Raw genomic sequence first — 20,844 nt, forward strand, 5'->3', positions numbered from 1 at the left:
TTAACTGGCCAGTACTCATGTCCTCAACGTTATTGAAGCTCCGTCTTGCTAAACATTGCAGGGGTTACAGTGTAATGTTGATGCATTAAGTTGTTCTAAAAGCGGTGCTGATATTCAAGACAATAAAAGCGGGTTAAAAGCTGTGAGCTATCTGGGGAAGTTAACCTTGCATTACTGAGCAACTGTTTCACCAGGTATCCAGTGTAGCTTACCAAATTCCCAACCGGACTAACATTAATTATAATCTTTTAATAGTCATCTTACGACAACCGGTGATATATATATAAAAAGAGAATTTAAATAGAAAGAAATAAATCAGTTTATATTTGGACATTTATTTTAACATTGATCATTGTTCCGTTAAAATTTCAGCATATTAAACTTGATTCATAACTAAACTGGTTCCTTATTTAGGATTGTGAAAATGTGAGTTTGTAATCTTACAGAACACATCAAATATGGAGCCAAGATTGGGAGACTGCATAGAACACCGCATTCATAAAATAACACACGAAGAACGTTGAAACATATGCAAGAGGAAATTAACCACAACCAACCGATTCAATTTTCACCCAAAGAAGTTACGTTCGTAGCGCATCCTGTCTGTCATGAAATTACCACATACTGGTATACTAAATTCATACTAACTCTCTGTGAAATCTTCCCGAAAAAAATAGCTGAGGACTACTTTGATGATTACACCACATGCTTCACGTGGTCAACTTGGTTTACACGAAGAGTGTAACTCCACAATAATTTTGATAATTAAAATAAATTACATCGAAACGCAATTTACAAAAGAAAGCCCTCGGACTGGTTGTTATCGTCTTACTATTAACGTGATGGGTCAGACAACTGTATAAGCACGTGGTATTGGTCTCACAAAGTACACCCCACGTGGGTTGAACATAAAGAAAAGTTGCTATATTGAAAAATATTGTCAAGACGAGACGTTATAATCTCACGCACATTCACATTTAAGATTGATGATCTTAGTTAGAGTTACGGATCGTCAACACGTGGTTCCACTTTACTCCCAAAATAATGACAAACCAACAACCAGAAGATATTCTGAACTTCACACTCGAATTACACTGCGTTGCAATTTAAGATAACATTAGATATTTTAGATCTAAACCTGAAATAAAGGTGATTAAATTTTCAGTTAAGCTGAACTTAAGAAATCCATTGTCCTACGGACACAGATACTATCGGAAGTGACCAGAGAGGCAGCTTCCTATACCAACATGAGAAGGGACGGACAGGACCATACTAAGAATAGAAACCTCTTTGCTTTTAGAAAGCGTAGATACCTGTTCCGACGTTGGTGCTACTGTTCTCTAGCAGACAGGCTTGTCTGCTGCCATCAAGCATGCAACAAGAAATACATTGGCTCATTCGTCCTTTCACACAGAAGGGAAGGGGGATGACAGTATCTTATCATGTACGGTATATAAAAGAAAGCAGATGTAGGTTCCAAATGAGACTGTGTGACATGAATTACATATAAACTGTGTTTTAAAGTACAGTAGTGCGACAGATCGTTCTTGTTTGTGTGTAAAAGTAACACGTTCCACTGTCCAGTCTCCTCCCAGATAGAAACACCACAGTAAATTTAGAAGTGGAACGTATGCCGTAAATAACAACAGATTTAAGAAATTAACATGAAAGGAATCCAACAGAGACCTTTCAACAGTACGCTATAGTCGCTGTGCTCCTCGGCGCTGTTAGCGTTTGTCTCGGCTGCAACATAAACGTTCCCGTATAGACAGACTCCCTCCCGTAGGAAGGGCTCCGCCGTCGCCTGCGCCCGGTTGTGAATGGAGAGCAGAGACTGCGGGCGTTTGCGTGGCCGTGAGGCAGGTCGGTCGCCTCCGCTTGGCACCGTTCGCGCACTGGTGGAGGTCGCGGTCACAGAGGATTGGAAGCCTTCGCGATCCGTGAGGCAGCGCCGGCCAGTGTGTGTGCGGAAGCCGGCCGGAGCGGACGCTGCTGGCAACTCCGTGTGTCGTCTCTAGCCGGGCAGGTAAGCCTACCAGCAGCCGGTCTGCTGCTAGCCGGCACATGTTACTGACCTTACAAACGCGCGATATACGTCCGTCTGTTTCATTTGAGGAGGTTAAGAAACCGTTATTTTTTTTTAATTCTTTATTTATAACACAATAATAATAATTATACAAGATTGACCCACCACCTTATTGATTAGTGGGTCCTATGTTCCTACTTTATACAATAGCAGCTTCTACATTATACTTAATTACAGACAGTTATGTGGTTAGTACTAGGCAGACTACTTCTTATTCTAAGTTAGCTTGACTTCTAGTTACTACGAAAGGGTTAGTACTAACTGCCTGCAGCGTTACAATTGTGCCAGTGTAATTATATAAACCTACTTTGGAAGCCTTGCCCATAGAGCTAATCCCTATGGGCGTGCCCCTGGCACAGGGCAGGCGAGGATGGTTTGTCGCTGCAGGTTCCTAATTTACTATCCTATTCTAATTGCCTAAATCTACTTCCTATTCTACGTCATAGTTGGTGCGTTGTCCTATTCGGGATTACCCCAGTCCCCCTAGTCCCGGTCGTGGCGGATTCCAACTGTGAAGTCGACCTATCCACGAACGGGCGGTATGGGACCGGAGCTGTGGTCGCAATCAGTGTTTTTTATTTAACTAGGCTTGTAGGTCTCTCAAAAAAGCTTTTAATACTTTTTGTGATACCTCGTTGGCTAGTATGTTTAGTCTTTGAAAAGTCTCCTCTTGTCTCAAAAGGTCATAAGTATTTGTATTTGGTAGTTGTCGTCTAAGTGTCCGGGCTACATCATCGAAAAGGGGGCACTCGTAAACCACATGGTCAGGAGTACCCTCCGGTGCACCACAGTCGCACGCAGGCGTCGCCCTTTTCCCAAACCGACTTAGATAAGTCGGATATGGGCCATGACCGGTGAGGAGGTGGAACAAACCCCTAGTTGGCTCAAAATACTTCATTTTTAGTCTTTCCTTGACGTCTGGTAGGAACTGAAAGGTTCTTCTACCAGTTTCATCTAGCTCCCATATCTCCTGCCATAGATCTATCCCTCTTTCCCTTATCTCTCCCTTTTCCCTGACTATTACCCCCATAATTTCCTCTACCTTCGTGTTAATACCCTTTCTGGCCCAGTACCAAGCGGCCTGCTCCCTAATCTTAATATCTAAAGGGCAGAGCCCCATTATGATTAGCAGTGCTCCACCCGGAGAAGTTCTATATGCTCCTACGGACCTTAATATCATGTTTCTTTGTACTCTCCTCACCGTCATGGCAGGCACCACCCTCGTGAGCCTGTGAGCCCAGACTCCTGAGCCGTAACCCACTATGGATGTCAGTATACTATTGTGGTAGAGTTTGATTAAATGAGGCGGAAGGTGGAATCTCTTGTGTCCTATAGAAATCAGGTTATTTAATAATTGTAGGGCTTTCTGGGTTACGGTTTCTATGTGCCTTCCTAAAACCGTTTGCTACAAATTTACTATCGTTGCATTGTTCCACAGAATCGGCCATAACTGGCCGGATCTGGTCCGCCATTTGCTTAAATCCTGCTCGCGGAAGAAATTCGTGGGAGAGAGAGCGAGGCTCTGCCCGGTACATATTTTCGAACATTTCCGACAATGTCGGTTCGCCCCGCGTTTCCAGTTCATGACGCAGATAAGTGAAGGGCTTGCTTAGTCAGCGGATTTTCAGTGCCATTTCATCGCTGCTTAAGAACAATGAGAGACACCTTTACAGCCTGACAAGGAACCCCTTGAAAGCGAGGTCGCAAGTTCAGTCTTTAGGAAGGCTCGTTTGAAAGTTTTTTGTTAACAATTATGATGAAAAAAATAGATGCTAATGAATGTAGGTTAATTCATACAAAGAAGAAGACAGCAACCAGCCACTATTAATACTGCTATTTATTTAGGTAAATAGCGCCGTCACCGGTTTCGAACTGGCAAGTTCATCATCAGACGGTTGTTCACATGATTTCCAAGATGCACTTTACATTATCGTCCGTTTTCGATTTTTATTCTTCCACTGTGGCGAAGTATTTTTTGTGTGTTGTTGCCATACGGTAGAAAACAGTGTTAGAAGCGCCCTATGTGAAAATAACTGACCTCCAAACGATGAAATACAGAGTAAATGCCGGCCGGTGTGGCCGAGCGGTTCTAGGCGCTGCAGTCTGGAACCGCGCGACCGCTACCGTCGCAGGTTCGAATCCTACTTCGGGCATGGATGTGTGTGATGTCCTTAGGTTAGTTAGGTTTAATTAGTTCTAAGTTCTAGCCGACTGATGACCTCAGAAGTTAAGTCGCATAGTGCTCAGAGCCATATGAACCATTTTTAAGTTCTAGGGGACTGAACCGACAAAATTGTGTATATATTCTCTGAAACTTCAATGACAAGACAATATCTGAAAGGAATTAGAAAAAGTGACAAAATTTCGTGAATCACACACAATACTGTTAATAATTTCATGAACACTGGGGGGGGGGGGGGGGGGGTTCACCATTCATCTACCCACATTTGAGTATAACCAGTGTCTCTTAATACTACGACTCGTAGCAATACAATATCAAAAACTTTTATTACTGGGTAAACAGTCCCTACGTGATTTGACAGCTGACATCTATAATTCACGCTCACGTCAGGAAATGCACCAACACGGGCGTAGCAGCTTTTATGTTGTTGGTCAGAACGCAAGCTATTATGGCGGTCGCCGTAATTTTCGCGCGACGCCATATTTCGCGACAAAATACTCTTATTAGTAAGTGGCATATATCTAGTCTCATAACAATACATAAAACTACATAAAATAACTACAATAATTTTCACATGCAGGGAGAATTAGTTCTAATGAGAGGAAGAAGTTTATATTTACTGGCGTTTCAACAATGACTACCAGGCAACTTTTAATTCACTGATTGTAATTTCATTTTTGTTAGCACAAAGCAAAGATAAACTAAACATAGAATTTATTTGAATAGAGTTTGTAATTCTTATACTTTTAATAGAGAATGAAAGTTTCTAGGTCAGGGGATAGCGTCCGGCGAAATCTCTTAACTTTTTGTTGCATACGAAGCGTTGCGTTGGGCAGCAAGAATTCGCCGGGTTACGATGATGAGAGCAGGATACAGGCAGTTCCCTGGTTAATCTTCTCCGGCGAAACGCAAATAAAGTTACGGAACAGCCGTATCGTTAACCCCGTGGTGATTAGCAAACCACAAGACGCCAGTATACGACCGTTGTTGACATGTCCTCTCTTTCAAAGTACATTACGTAGACATCGCTCGTTTTTACACTCTATGCACTGTCCATGACGCTATCTTCCATAATTACACAGTTCATCACATTCATATAGTCTTAGCTACAAATACACAGTTCATAGAATTGTTCTTGTGTGTGAAGCACACTGTAAATAATGTCCACTCTGTTCTCGCATTTCAAACTTCGACAACGTCACTGAAAGTCATTTATATTGCACAGTTAATTAAAGTCTTGACTTTCACGGCTTGACAGAATGTGATAGACAACAGTTCCACCACCCAAAACCAATACCAGCAAAGTTCATTCGCATAAAAGCACTGTTCGTGTCGGCCACAACAAAGTATTGTTAGCTGCACTTTCACAGTCCGGTTTATTTGCTTTTAAAATTCGCTGGTGATGGCATTGCATACCGCAGTGGCAAAGAGAATTAACAATCTGATAGTTCGGTATCACTGTCAATACAATTACGTATGCTTTTCATAAAACACAGTACTATTTTTCCACGCACGCTTCAGAGACAAACCATCCACCATCCCCTCTAATGCACAACAACCTTTCGACTATCGATATCACTATCGCTGTCCCCTGTCTATAGATGTTATATCGTTATCGTAAATTACATAAATCTTTATAAATGTTATTGACTGCAGTTTTCACAATTAATAATATTCCAAAAGAGAACTTTACAAATTTTACCAGAGGTACAAAGCAAGAAACATATTTATCCATTGGCAAACGAAATAATCACAATTACATCTGTAAATTTAAAAACCACAGTAGAATGCTACATAATCACAATTAGAAATGCCAATATGACCAAGAGAAAAAGAATAGAAATCTAAAGAAAATCACGAAAACAATTTTATATGTGTAATTGGCAATGCCTTCACATATGCCCCCCATTTTAGCATGAGATGTTCCCAGGAACCTCTCAAGATAAAATGTCATTGACTCACGTGAGACAACTAACATCATAAAGCTATGTCATGTCATGGGTGTATATATTGACCTAAAGTATTCAAATTTCTATTCAGAATATTTGATGCGAATATTTGGATACATCATATAACAGTACAAATAAACATACAACAATGAAACAGTATTTTACGCTATTCTTCGTGAATACTGACATAAAGCAAGCAAACCAAATTAACAAATGAATATTTCATATAGTAAAGACGAAAACTAAGACAGGTGTTAGTTACAGCACAAACAGAATTCTAGGATGAACAAATAATTACAGTAAACCTATACAACGCTGCTGCAGATTACTCTTGCTAGATTCTTGACAATTGTATATACTACTTATCATCACACACTCTGGAGTGCCTTTGGAAGAATTTCTAAGTAAAGCCACAGTCTACTATAACAACTCACATCTGATTGCTTGAATCTGATGACTACTTGACTCTTCACATCATCAAACATGTAAAAAAAAACTATCTGGTTTCAAAAAGAAATTTATATAATGGTATACAAGAAATTATTCTTAAAACACTTCTTATTTACAGTTCATAATCAGATCTTTACACTGTTTACACTGAAATTTATTTCGTCTGAAAACAGCAAGTGGGCAAACGTATTAGTGTGTTGTTCTTGCCTTATATGGTTTTAAATCAACCACATTCTTAAGGGCAAATTGCTTCTTGGACTTGGGCTAAATCAGATAGAATGCATTCTGGTGGGGTATACCAGCCACCTCAAATGGTCCTTTGTATACATCAAGAAATTTAGAAATCTCACTATTTATCCCTTTTGACTTGTCATATGTCTTGACCAAAACCAAATCTACTATCCTTATATCAATACCCTTCACCTTATCATCATGTCTTTTTTTTCTTTACAACAGTTTCTTCTCTACCAGTTCTCTTACCCTTTTCTTCTTTTCACCCCGACTCAATTTCTCCTTGACAGGGAAAGATAACTTTTCCTCCACCAGACTTTTTTGTCTCTCACCTTTCATAATCTCCTGAGGAGTAAACTCTGTTACCTCATGAACAACAGTATTCATTACATCCTCAATGTATCCTATTATGTCTCCCCATGAACTATGGTTATTGCTACAATAAGTACGGCAGAATCTGCCAGTCACCCTCATATAATGTTCTACTGGATTCCCTTGGGGATGATACATTGATGTGTAAATTACTGTAACTCCTTGATTGGTAAGGCCTTCTTTCTTTTGTCTATATTCACGGAACATTCCTTTCCAATAATCTTTAATTTCATCCTTCCCCTCCATACATTCAGTAGCTTGGGTTTTAATGTTTTTATCCAAGCATTCTACAATTTCCGTTATAATGTTTTCAAACATCTCTTGCTTCTTATTTAACTCAAACTCCGTCTCTTTAAAAGTCTCTTTAACGTCATCTTTAAACTTCTCAAAATCTTTATCAACATCTGACTTAAAGCCCAAGATTTTCTTTTCCAACCCACCTTTCGTTTCCTGTTTAAATCCCCTCAGACGTTTTTCAAACTTTTTATCTAGCTGTTTCATTTCTTCACCCACTTTTTCCTGTGACTTGCTGAGAGCTTCTAGCTTTCCACTCACTTCTGTTTTCATTCCTTCCATTTTCGTCAACAGCAATGCTAACATATTTTCCACTCCTCCCTTCTCATCTTCTTCTCTTCTGACACCTGGTTCCACTTTAAAGTCTTATCCTTTATCTACCTTTTCCATAACAAACTCTTCTTCTTTATTTATCCCTGCTCACTTTCCCACACCTTGAAACTAGCTACACGCTCATCTTCTTTGATTGTCATTTTGTCTACAAAAGGTAACCCACACAAAACGAAACAATACAATTTTCACTCTTCCAAAATTCAATAATCGATCCTAAGATTGACACGTTCGAAAAGACAGTATTACTATGGAGGGGATGCTACAGAGGTATCACAAAGTAAACTATCTTAGTAGTCTCTATCTGACCTGCGAATACTGGCAGGTGCCACTTGCTAAGGAATATAGGAAGTATACAGCATTTTTGGTAAATAGGAAGTGTTATCAATACAGTGTTGTCCGATTTGGGCTGAATATTAGTGTGTCTGTTTTTATACCATCCCTTGACCAAGTATTAGGACCAGAGTTGAGTTCAAAACTGAAAATATATGTGGATGACCTATTAGTTGCCACTGAGTGATGGGGAGAACATTGTTGTTTATTAAATGAGTTGTTTCAAGCCTTAAGGAAAGGGGGCATGACCCTGTGACTCAAAAAGTGTGAATTTGTTTGCAAAGAGATAAAGTTTTTGGGTAGAATTTTGTCAACTACTGGTATTAAGATGGATCCAGACAAAATGAAAGCAATCAAAGAGTGTCCATCCCCAAGAAAGAGAAAAGAGTTGAAATCATTTTTGGGTATGTGTAATTTTTACCGGAATTTTGTGCCAGGGCTAGCTTTTAATATCCCATGTCTGAACAAGTTATTGAGTCCTAAAGTGAACTATGTTTGGACAGAAGAGTGTCAGAAAGCCTTTAATGAACTTAAGGAAACTTTGAAAGAGGAAAAGATTTTACACCATCCTGATCTTAGTAAACCATTCTGTTTGGGAACTGATTCGAGTGGGTGCAGTATTGGAGTGGAATTGATTCAAAATTTTGGAGATGAAGAAAATGAAGATCATAGGACCATAGCCTTTGCAAGTAGGTCATTGACCGGGTATGAGAGAAATTACACTGTGACTGAGTGTGAAGGATTGACAATAGTTTGGGGATTTCAAAAGCTCAGAGATTACCTATGGGGGAATAAAACTTTCGTATATATTGATCACAGAGCCCTTATATTTTTCGAAAAGTTTCAGCTAGTACATAGACAGTTAACGAGATCGACTTTGTTCTTACAACAGTTTCCTTTTGAGATAAAGTATGTTAAAGATTCACAAAACAAAGTAGCAGATGCTTTATCCAGGTTACCATTGAGTGAAGGTAATGATACGGGGTACGATGTTGGTGAAGAGCATGTAAAGTTGTTTCATATAAAAGGTGTTCAAGGAGAGAAGAAAATTGAAGGTATTTGCAAAAACATGAGAAGGTTTCAGAATCAGGATGAAGTGTGGAAAATGGTGAAGTGTGAACTGGAAAGGAAAGATAGTAACAATAAGTCGCCAAAGTATTACAAAATTCACGATGGAGTGTTGATTAGATGAACTAATGAAAATTCAGAAGATTGGAAAGTACGTTGGTCCCATGGATATATAGATGAGACAATAGACTATATTCATTTGCGTTTTGGACATGTAGGTGCTAAGAAGTGTGTACAGAAATTGAGGGAAGGTGTATCTTTAGACAACATAGTAAAGAGAGTGAATAACCGTATTAAGACATGTGACGAATGTCAAAGAGCCAAAGTTACTAACCAAACATGTAGGTTCCCTATGCAAAATATTAAACTGAATGATGTAATGGAACTGTTACCTGTGGATTTTTATGGTAAGTTACCAAAAACCGAGCGAGGTTTTGCATACGTTTTTGTAGTGTTGAAGGTGTTTTCTAAATTTATAAAACTTTACCCGCTACGTAGAGCTACTGCAAAAGCCCTTTTGAGTAAATAGGAAGGTGATTCTTTTGTGATGTTTGGCAAAACTAAGGCATATTATCCGACAATGGGTCACAGTTTGCATGTAAGAAGTGGAAGGAAAAGGTAGATAAAGGATTAGACATGAAAGTGGAACCAGGTGTCAGAAGAGAAGCAGATGAGAAGGGAGGAGTGGAAAGTATGTTAGCATTGCTGTTGACGGCAATGCAAGGAATGGCCGAGGCAGGATACGAACCTGAGACCGTAGCGGTCGCGCGGTCCCAGACTGTAGGGCCTAGAACCGCTCGGCCACTCCGGCCGGTTGTGCCATTACAGCTTTCAAACTTTGCTTTAAGTGTCTGAGCTCCCACTTTCGCCACTAATCCGGCGATATCTTTGCACAAAGCTATTAGACAATCTTCAACAAAAAATATCTTGAAGCCTTTATTACGATTTCTGTGCACTGAATACTGTTGGCCGTGTACAACTAAATTATTTTCATTGAGACGTGATCGCAGAAATTTTGCTGCGTCCTTTCAGAGTCCCAAATCTTTCACTAAATTATTGCCTTCTGTTGGAACAACAGATTTTGCATTACTATCGGCACCATCTTCGGAATAGTCAGGTTCACTTGTTTCATGACTTTCCTCCGGTTGAAAAAATTCAGATCTATCTGTTGATGTTGGTGGAGAGGGGAACGGCAGCCCTGGACCCTGAGAGACAGGTCTACTTGCTGAAGCTAAGGTCGGATGCAAGATTTTGTTCGTGCTACAAAGCAGGTGAGTCGATGGACGAGGTCCAAGAGGTTGTGATATTTTTCATTCAAACTGCATTTTAATTTTACACGGTCCGATCACATTAAAGTGATCACCACCCCCTTTTCGACGTAAACATGCAGCAACCATTCACAAACGGCAGCGCTAGCAGTGGAGGGTATATAAGGCACGCCGGGGTGGAGTGGGGAGGGGGATGGAAACCGTTGATAGGAAAATGTCGAGGAAATTATGACAGATAACGGGCAAAAGATGACGAGAGTGAATGACTGCTGTGGAGACTGTAAGGGCGAATAGCCCTGCAACTGTTGAGCGACTGACCACACAGATGAACCAAAGGGGCAACGAAGAGCGTCTCAGCGAACGTTGCTGTGTATGGGCCTCCGCAACAGGCATCTAGTTCATGCATCCGCACTAACTGCTGTTCATTGGCGACGAAGGCTGGAATTTACAAGCCAATTACGCAACTGGACGTCCGCTGAATGGCGACAGGTGACCTGTTAAGGTGAATCAGGTTTTATGCTCTATCAGACAGATGGCCGTTGGCGTGTACGGCGTGCAACGTCTAAAAGTAAACACCCGGCTGCCAAGGGGGAGCGTTATACACTACTGGCCATTAAAATTGCTACACCAAGTAGAAATGCAGATGATAAACTGGTATTCACTGGACACATATAATTATTATACTAAAAGTGACATGTGATTACATTTTCACGCAAATTTGGGTGCATAGATCCTGAGAAATCAGTACCCACAACAACGACCTCTAACCGTAATAACGACCTTGATACGCCTGGGCATTGAGTCAAACAGAGCTTGGATGGCTTGGCTGCCCATGCAACTTCAACACGATACCACAGTTCATCCAGAGTAGTGACTGGCGTATTGGGACGAGCCAGTTGCTCGTCCACCATTGACCAGACGGTTTCAATTGGTGAGAGATTTGGAGAACGTGCTGGCCAGGGCAGCAGTCAAACACTTTCTGTATCCAGAAAGGCCCGTACAGGACCTGCAACATGCGGTCGTGCATTATCCTGCTGAAACGTAGGGTTTCGCAGGGATCGAATGATGGGGAGAGCCACGGGTCGTAACACATCAGAAATGTAACGTCCACTATTCAAAGTGCCGTGAATGCGAACAAGAGGTGACCGAGACGTGCAACCAATGGTACCCCATACCATCACGCCGAGTGATACGCCAGAATACACGCTTGCAATGTGTGTTCACCGCGATGTCGCCAAATACGGATGCGACCATCACGATGCTGTAAACAGAACCTGGATTCATCCGAAAAACTGACGTTTTGCCATTCGTGCACCCAGGTTCGTCGTTGAGTACACCATCGGAGGCGCTCTTGTCTGTGATGCAGCGTCAAGGGTAACCGTAGCCATGGTCTCCGAGCTGATAGTTCATACTGCTGCAAACGTCGTCGAACTGTTCGTGCAGATGGTTGTTGTCTTGCAAACGTCCCCATCTGGTGACTCATGGATCGAGACGTGGCTGCACGGTCCGTTACAGCCATGCGGATAAGATGCCTGTCATCTCGACTGCTAGTGATACGAGGCCGTTGGGATCCAGCACGACGTTCCGTATTACCCTCCTGATCCCACCGATTCCATATTCTGCTAACAGTCATTGGATCTCGACCAACGCGATTAGCAATGTCGTGATACGATAAACCGCAATAGGGACAGGCTACAATGCGACCTTTGTCAACGTGATGGTACGCATTTCTCCTCCTTACACGAGGCACCACAACATTTCACCAGGCAACGCCGGTCAACTGCTGTTTGTGATTGAGAAATCAGTTGGAAACTTTCCTCATGTCAGCACGTTATAGGTGTCACCACCGGCGCCAACCTTGTGTGAATGCTCTGAAAAGCTAATCATTTGCATATGACAGCATCTTCTTCCTGTCGGTTAAATTTCGCGTCTGTAGCACGTCATCTTCGAGGTGTAGAAATTTTAATGGCCAGTAGTGTAGTCTATTTTCGCGGCGTTCCCTAAGTGATCTCGTCATTCCGTAAGGCAAATTGGATTAAGAAAAAAAATGTAGCTACCCTTGGGGACCATGACCACCCCCACAGGCAGTTTTATAAAGACATCGGCAAGATGGTACCTACTAACTGGACAATACAGAGTATCGCGTAGCTCACAGTGTACATTCGTGGTTCGAAGAACACCAAGATGTGTGTAACGGACTCCCTGGCCACCAAATTTCCAGATCGAAGCGTAGTCGAGAATCTGTGCAACCATCTCGTTTGGGCTGTTCACGCCATGGATCCTCAACTGAGAAACCTGGCATAGCTGGCCCCTGTCGGTGCCTTCCACAACCTCATTGACGCCCGTCCTACACGTCCGCAATGCAAAGGCTTCCAACAGTTGGCGACATTAATGTGACTGGACCGTTATTACATCAACGACTCCCCCGAAAGAACGAAACAGTAGTCATAAGCAAAAATTCTCCTCCAGTCAACAGGATATCACAATTTAAGACCATTTATAATTTTAAACAATGACATTCATACACCTCCACAACTTTCTCAGCAAATAAAAGAACGCAATCAACCATAATTTTAGAAAAAGCGCTATAATAAAACAATATGCTTAAAACTCATAACCAATAAATCCCTCACTATCCACTCATGGAAAATACAGCCGTGACATGAACTGCATTAGAACTCTGCAACACAAATTTTTGCATAGCACAACAACCATCAACTTTTACGAACACAGTTTAAAAAGATATGCAGTATTGCTCATGAACTGTCATATGTCTGAGCTCTGATTAAATACAGGAGACCAGCAAGACTGGAGCCACCACGCTCACGAACTCTTGAAACAATCAGCTTGCCTTAGGCCTGCAACACTAGCTGATTTCTGGGTAATAACCAAGGCCACCAAGAACTTTGGCGTATCCAACGAGGTATATGTGGGTTCACAACTCCGAACAGGCAACCTTAACAAAGCGATCACTCGACGCTAGCCGGCGCCATTGACGATACGGAGAGTTCGGAGTAAGATATGATCGAAAATTGCATCCGAGACGGCGTGTTGTAGGAAGTCAGCCTCGCTTTGGATGTCGTCAGGATTTAGAAGTTTGGAATTTTGGCTTTCGATTACGGTATGAATTTGGACATGGTACACATTCCAGTCTGCATGGGAATAATTCTGGATATGTCAGGGTGGATAATGAGGAGTGAGACAGATTGGGTTTGGCACACAGCATGAGATTTGCAGAAGGACCTCAAGAGGTCGTGGGACACATAATGTCAGGACAAGTGTGGTCAGGGATATAGATATCGTGGCCATTGAGGATGTTGAAAAAACTGATGCGACCGCCGTTTTGCGGCGGGTCTGCCGGAGTGAAAGTTAAGGTTGGATGTGATTATGTATGTGATAAAGGTTCAAACTACATGAGTTAGGAAATTGTAGTGGATGGAATGGTTAGGTTGGATGTAGATAGGGGCAAGGAAAATGTATTTTAGGGGAGAGATGGCGCGGATGAAGGGATCAGTTGGATCATTGAGGAGCAGTTGGGGAGTAGAATGGGTGATTGGAGAAGGACGATGGCAACTCCACCATGGGCAACAGGATTCAGATTATCAGTACTTTGTAGGATGTAAGGAAGGAGACATGTATAAGGAATTGAGTAGTTGGATAAGGTTTTCGTTGAGAAAGAGGCCATGGATTTCATGTCGTTGGAGGGTCTGGATAAGATGATGTTCATGGAGGGAAATAATATTTTGGCATAGTACGTTGTATGTCTGCTGATCCATTTTCAATAAAACAATAATGTGTTTGAGAGGTTGTTATAGATAGAAAATGAACTGAGCTTCATTTTGGGAATGTCATGTAGGTGTTCATATGGAAGATGGTGTGGGTGGGTGGCAAGGTTCAAATGGCTCTAAGCACTATGGGACTTAACATCCGAGGCCATCAGTCCCCAAGACTTAGAACTACTTAAACCTTGCATGGGGGCTTAATTAAATATTATTTGAAAATATTTTTTTTTTTTTGTATTTAGTAACTGTATGTCCGATTACGTAAGTCTCGTAAACGGTTGGCCCTGACTAGTATTATTACGCAATCTGACTGCAACAAACAATGTACGAAAATTTTCGTGAACACAGTTAATTAATTAAGTCCCCAGCAACTATAAAATCTACGAAACCAATAAGCACAAAAGTAACTGTTCTGTATGTGGGAGTGTGACTCAACGTACGCATCTGGCACGGTTCTTCTTCAATAACACAAGAATTTTTAATTAACATTTATACTGAATTAATTAAAGAAAGTAAAAATACCATAATTACTCAAGAGAATCACAATTACACTCTAATCCAAGAACACAAGCCAGATGCTTTGTTGACTGAACCTGTAATGACGCATTATTTCAGATACACAAATAATAAAAGAACATTGTGGTTTTTACCTTCATATATATTGACGAAATGCACACAATAACATCTGCTATCTCTCCCATCAAATAACTGCATAAAACATGGAACAACACTCTTTACTACAACATCTTACTCCGACTTCACAACAGGCACTGCCCACTAGCACATCTCGGTACGAACTCTTAACACACACTGTCCTCTACGAGCTCTCTACTAGCACTGACTACTACGAGCTCTGCCCACACACTGTCCTCTACGATCTCCTAACAAGCACTGACTTCTACGATCTCTTCACAAGCACTGCCACGAGCTCTCGACAAGCACTGTGGAGGCGGCTTAATAGTACTCTTTGGCGCAATCTCTGGCGCAGTGGCACAGTGTAGCCACCTTTCATATGCCCCTCCTCCACAGGCCAGAATTTGATGGTATTTTTGCCAGCATTGGTGGTGAAAATACCACCAAATTCGTCCACAAAAATACAGACAAAAATAAAAGATAATATTAATACCTAAATATCACATAATTAGTTAAAATTTTGGCTTTGCACTGACCTTTCACTAACCTAATATATAAAATACAGTAGGCAATACAAATTATTTTCATACATGTAGCTTTACATAATAGTTTGCACAATATACAAAAAATCAATTTATACAAATGTTCACATAAAATGCTTTCAATGATTAGTTTATACAAAAAAAAAAAAAAACACTAACAGGTGACATCTTTTCAGTAGAAGCAGTCCATCAGATGCACCCAGCAATGTTGAGCAGGTGCAGACAGCAACAAGTGACATTATTTCAGTAGAAGCAGTTCCATCTGTGGCACCCAGTAAAGTTCAAGAGGTACACACAGCAACAAGTCACATTAGTTCAGTAGAAGCAGTCCATCAGAGGCACCCAGCAATGTTGAGTTGGTGCAGACAGCAACAAGTGACATCATTTCAGTAGAAACAGTTCATAAGTAACATCATTTCAGTAGAAGCAGTCAATCAGTTGCACCCAGCAATGTTGAGCAGGTGCAGACACCAACAAGTGACATCATTTCAGTAAAAACAGTCCATTAGTGGCATCAGCAATGTTGATCAGGTGCACACAGCAACAGGGGACATCTTTTCAGTAGAAGCAGTCCATCAGTGGCACCCAGCAATGTTGAGCAGGTGCAGACAGCAACAAGTGACATTATTTCAGTAGAAGCAGTTCCATCTGTGGCACCCAGTAAAGTTCAAGAGGTACACACAGCAACAAGTCACATTAGTTCAGTAGAAGCAGTCCATCAGAGGCACCCAGCAATGTTGAGTAGGTGCAGACACCAACAAGTGACATCATTTCAGTAGAAGCAGTCCATCAGAGGCACCCAGCAATGTTGAGTAGGTGCAGACAGCAAAAAGTCACCTCTCTCAGCAGAAGCAGTTCGATAAAATTCACTAGCACTGATCACACTGTTCATCAGAGTTTATGAGCAGAAATTAAACATGTCCTGCTGGCACCAATCATGTAGAAAAGGTACAAGTAACAGTCCATAATTTTTTTTACAATCACTGATCACACAGTTCATCAGCAGAAATTAAACACGACCAAATGTCACACATCATGTTGAAAAGTGCAGGTAACAGTTCAGAATATTTATCTTCACTAATCAGACAGTCCAGGCATGAACAATAGTTTGAATACACATACAAATGCTTTTACAGTAACATACAAATCATAACAAACACACAAATGATGTCAGATAATTGTCCTATTAACTATTACAATACACAAATACCAGTAAACCTATAATATTCATGGGTGTCAGTGCAAGCCACTACCAACAAATAAAATAATATTTAGGAGATAGGTGGTTAGGATTAGTAAAGGAAAACACACAGAACACACTCACTCATCTCTCATCCACATTAAGTACTACTGTGTAACTGAATAGTGTTAATTGTGTAAATGTAATTCTGTCAAAATCTGATGTTCATCATGTGTATCAAGTAGTACTGGCAGCAATGTATAACAGTCAATAATAGTTAGTCAACGTCATAGTCATCATGTCAAGACCAATGTTTGCCAAGCCAGATCAAATGTACTGTTGTTGAACAACTGTCAGTGAGCCAAGATATGCAATTACTTCCTCTCTTCAAAAAAAGTATATACTGCTTAGTTATTTAACAAAGTGTGTGTATAGACTATCTTCCTTCTATTTTAATGTTCTAGTCTGCTATCTTCATCCTCCTTGTTCCATAAGACCAACAAAAAAATATGCTCCTCACTTACTTTACCTCTTATACACCAAAACTCCAATAATCACCAACTTAATCTCAATACGTCACTAATACTTCTTCAATACGTCGATACATATAACTCTTATCATCAATATCATTTACCTTACCTCTTGTCCACAAAAACTCCAATAATCATCAACTTCATATACTCTCAATACCTATAATAATACGTCGATAAATATAAACCTCAGCACCAATATCATTTCACTTCCATAACAACTCTTTCCTCTAGTCAGTCTCCTCGAACAAGTACAGATAAAATCCTAATGCAACTTCAATTCAGCATCCCATACAATCCGAAGACACAGTGTCCACACACAACCTCTGTGTAATCCATCTGAGCCCAATCTTCTACTCATTATAAATTATAAGATACATTTTGGTTCCTTGTCCATCATAAAATAAAAGAAATGCATACCTGACCTCTAACAGACTTAGTTCGAATAACTCTCAGTAATTAAGTAAGATTACGGAGTGTGAATAATCATAATGTTTCACAGTGTGTACACCACTTCAAGAATTATGGCAGACAGAAGCAAACATGTGGAGTATTTCTTGTGTCAAGTGTCACTTCCTATTTCAATTGCTCACGAAAAATGCAGTGTAATAACTGTTAATGGTCTAAACCTAGCTTTGGTATGTCATGTCGTTAGCTTCCTTCCTATTAGCATAAATTTATACAGCTTCCATAAAACCTCAGCTCATGTGACTTCAACGAAGTTCTTTGTACCAATGTCGTTCGTCCAATTATAGCAGTTAATTTTCTTATCTTAAAAATATAAGGCACTGAGCGTAAGCAAAACATGCAATAGCGAGTAAATATACCAGTAGAGAACAGAATGTCAACAAGTGGATGCAGCACAATTCCTACAACGAGGCTCTGCCAAGCGAACAATCTATGATTAATACAGTAGTGTGACCTAAACTCTATGTTTATACACAGTATATCAGCATTTCTATACACCAAATTAAAGAGTAGTTATGGCAACAAAACAGAAATGTGTAAATATGTAATCCATGCAAAAAGCAGCAAACATATATCTTACGTAATAAACAAGTCATTAGCATCATATCAGCCTGAGCAAATAAATGTTCATATGTCATCTTAGCAAGTAAACATGGATGCGCAAGCAGATAAATTCAAAAAGTATAACTTACATACATAATCACAGTCAGCACAATTAATAAGGTTACAATTATAATCCATACGTAAAGCAGTAAACATGTCATTAGCATCATATCAGCAAAAGCAAATAAATGTTCATATGTCATCTTAATAAGTAAACATGAATGCGCAAGCAGATAAATCACATAGTATAACTTACATACCTAACCACATCAGCACAATTAATCAGGTGACAATTATAATTTAAATAAATAAGCACAGCAGGCACATAATTAAAAAAATGACATCAGTGAAAAAGCAGTGCAGCCAAGCGATGCATAATATATACAAGTTACAACCCAGTTCATTAATCAATAATTGTCAAAATCAGTAAATGTACACAAGCACGTCGCTTCACAAGTAAATTCATAGAACATGAAATTAGCACAAAGTATGAATCACATAATCGCGAGCAGCAAATTACGTCTAAAGTACGTACCTAAGTGGAAATAGGTTACCTGTAAAATGAACTCAATTAATAGTTACCCTTTTTTAGTTTATTAGTTTCTTCTTCGAAATTACATTCTTCCTGAAATTTTCTCGATAGCAGGTCGTCTTAACGTCGGACACGCACAGAATTTACCTGAAGGTCTTAAATACTTTATACACCGTATCCTGCAAAATACTGAATGTTAATAACACAATTCAACAAGTCCTTATAGCTTTATACTGAATTTAGTCGGAGAAATTAGACTGTGTGTTTGTTTACGGCTGTCAGTGCATTCGCACTGAGCGCTCGATCAGCTGTAGGCGCATGACGTAGGAAGCTATTGTTCGCGGTCAACGACTGCCTTGTGCGGCGCGCAGACTTGACTGTTGCTTTGAGTATGTGCCGCCGCCAAAACACAGCGCGGTATCCTTGTACTCTCCGCATGTTTACATGTAGCTGTTGGTTTCTCAAAAGTATGTCATTCCACAAAAATTTTAACGTTTGATATATGATGTATTCCTTTAGAGCGTCGAGATTTAAGAGTTTCTACTTCGACAGTGTTATCATGTATAATTTTGCGAATTCTATATGGACCGTTATAAAGCAGAAAAAATTTGCGACACAAGCCTTTTCCTTTGTGAGACAAACGGTGGGACTTAATTAATACCTTCTGACCAACTGAAAAAGTTTTTAAACGACCAGGACGCTTAGCTGATTTCTCTCTTCTAGCAGCCGCAGATGCAATATTTTGCAGAGCCAGGTTGACAACTTCAGAATGCCGCAGTTTCCGTGAAGGCGGAAAAGGAATGATTTCAGATATGCGATTTGTCGGTGCTTTGTTTTTTAGTATCATTATAGGCGGTAAAGAAGTTGAATCATTAGGAAGTTCATTCAGAATGTTTTGAAAAATATGAAGATACTGATCCCAAGTTCTGTGATTCTGATGACAATAAAGACGGCACAATTTATTGATTTCCTTCATCCATCTTTCTGAAGCGTTAGATTGAGGGTGAAAAAGTGAAATGAAAATTGGTTTAATTTTACGACGCTGAAGAGTACGAAGCCAAATTTTAGAACGAAACTGTGATCCATTATCTGATATAACCTTGTCAACGTGACCGACTTCTTTAAGAAAATGTTTGATAAAAGCATTAGATACTGAACGAGCTGTTGCTTTGCGTAAAGGTGTAAAACACACATATTTTGATGTCAGTTCCACTGCTACGAAAATGTACGCAAAACCATTAGTAGATCGAACCACTGGACCAAACAAATCGACTGCAGCCATCTCCTTTAATTTCGCTGGAATGATAGGAAACAACGGTGCTCTGTGAGAAATCGTTGTAGGCTTAGCCATTTGACATAATTTGCATTTGGCAAGAACAGATCGAATACGTTTTTCCATATTACTGAAGTAACAATTTTCTCGTAATTTATGAAAGCATTTTCTGGGACCAAAGTGCGCATAACTGAAATGCGTATACCAAATCAGCTTATTAACCCACTCATCAGGAATACAAACTAACCAACAAAGCTGTCGACCGATTTTCGTTTAAAAAGAATGTCATTGCGAACTGAATAGCATCTAGTTTCTCTGGATCAGGAAGAATACCTTCTGTAGCAATAATGTGACCGAGAAATTTCACCTGAGAACGACCAAATCCAGATTTTTTTTTTTTTTTCTAAGTTCACTGTAATGCCAATTCGTGCAAAAATACGTAATAATGAATCCAAAATTTTGTTATGCTCACTCCAAGAACGTTTAGCAATAAGAAAGTCGTCAACATACGAAGTAATATTGTCACGAAGAGAAACAGGTAACATTTCGTTTAAACTACGAATGAATGCTGCAGTAGGTACAGTAAGTCCAATCGGTAATTTCCAAAGTCACTTTTGGGTAAAACAATCATATCCGGTTATTGTTCTTACTCACTAGATAGATTGATAGTCGAAGAGTTGTGTTGACAGATGCAAAGAATAGTAAAAGAGTAGGCAGCGGTACAGAAGACTAAAAGAG

General features: G+C 40.2%; 1 protein-coding gene across 1 annotated transcript in view; it reads left to right on the forward strand.

Moving 5' to 3' along the window:
• The first annotated feature begins 1,865 nt into the window (after nt 1-1,865).
• LOC124544769 (UDP-glycosyltransferase UGT5-like) overlaps nt 1,866-20,844 on the forward strand; it is a 171,168-nt gene continuing 152,189 nt past the window's right edge. Inside the window, exon 1 of the mRNA XM_047123446.1 lies at nt 1,866-2,026. The gene's annotated coding sequence lies outside the window, so the exon portion shown is untranslated. The remainder of the gene's footprint in view (nt 2,027-20,844) is intronic.

Source organism: Schistocerca americana, chromosome 8 (assembly GCF_021461395.2).
Source record: "Schistocerca americana isolate TAMUIC-IGC-003095 chromosome 8, iqSchAmer2.1, whole genome shotgun sequence".
Classification (NCBI taxonomy): domain Eukaryota; kingdom Metazoa; phylum Arthropoda; class Insecta; order Orthoptera; family Acrididae; genus Schistocerca; species Schistocerca americana.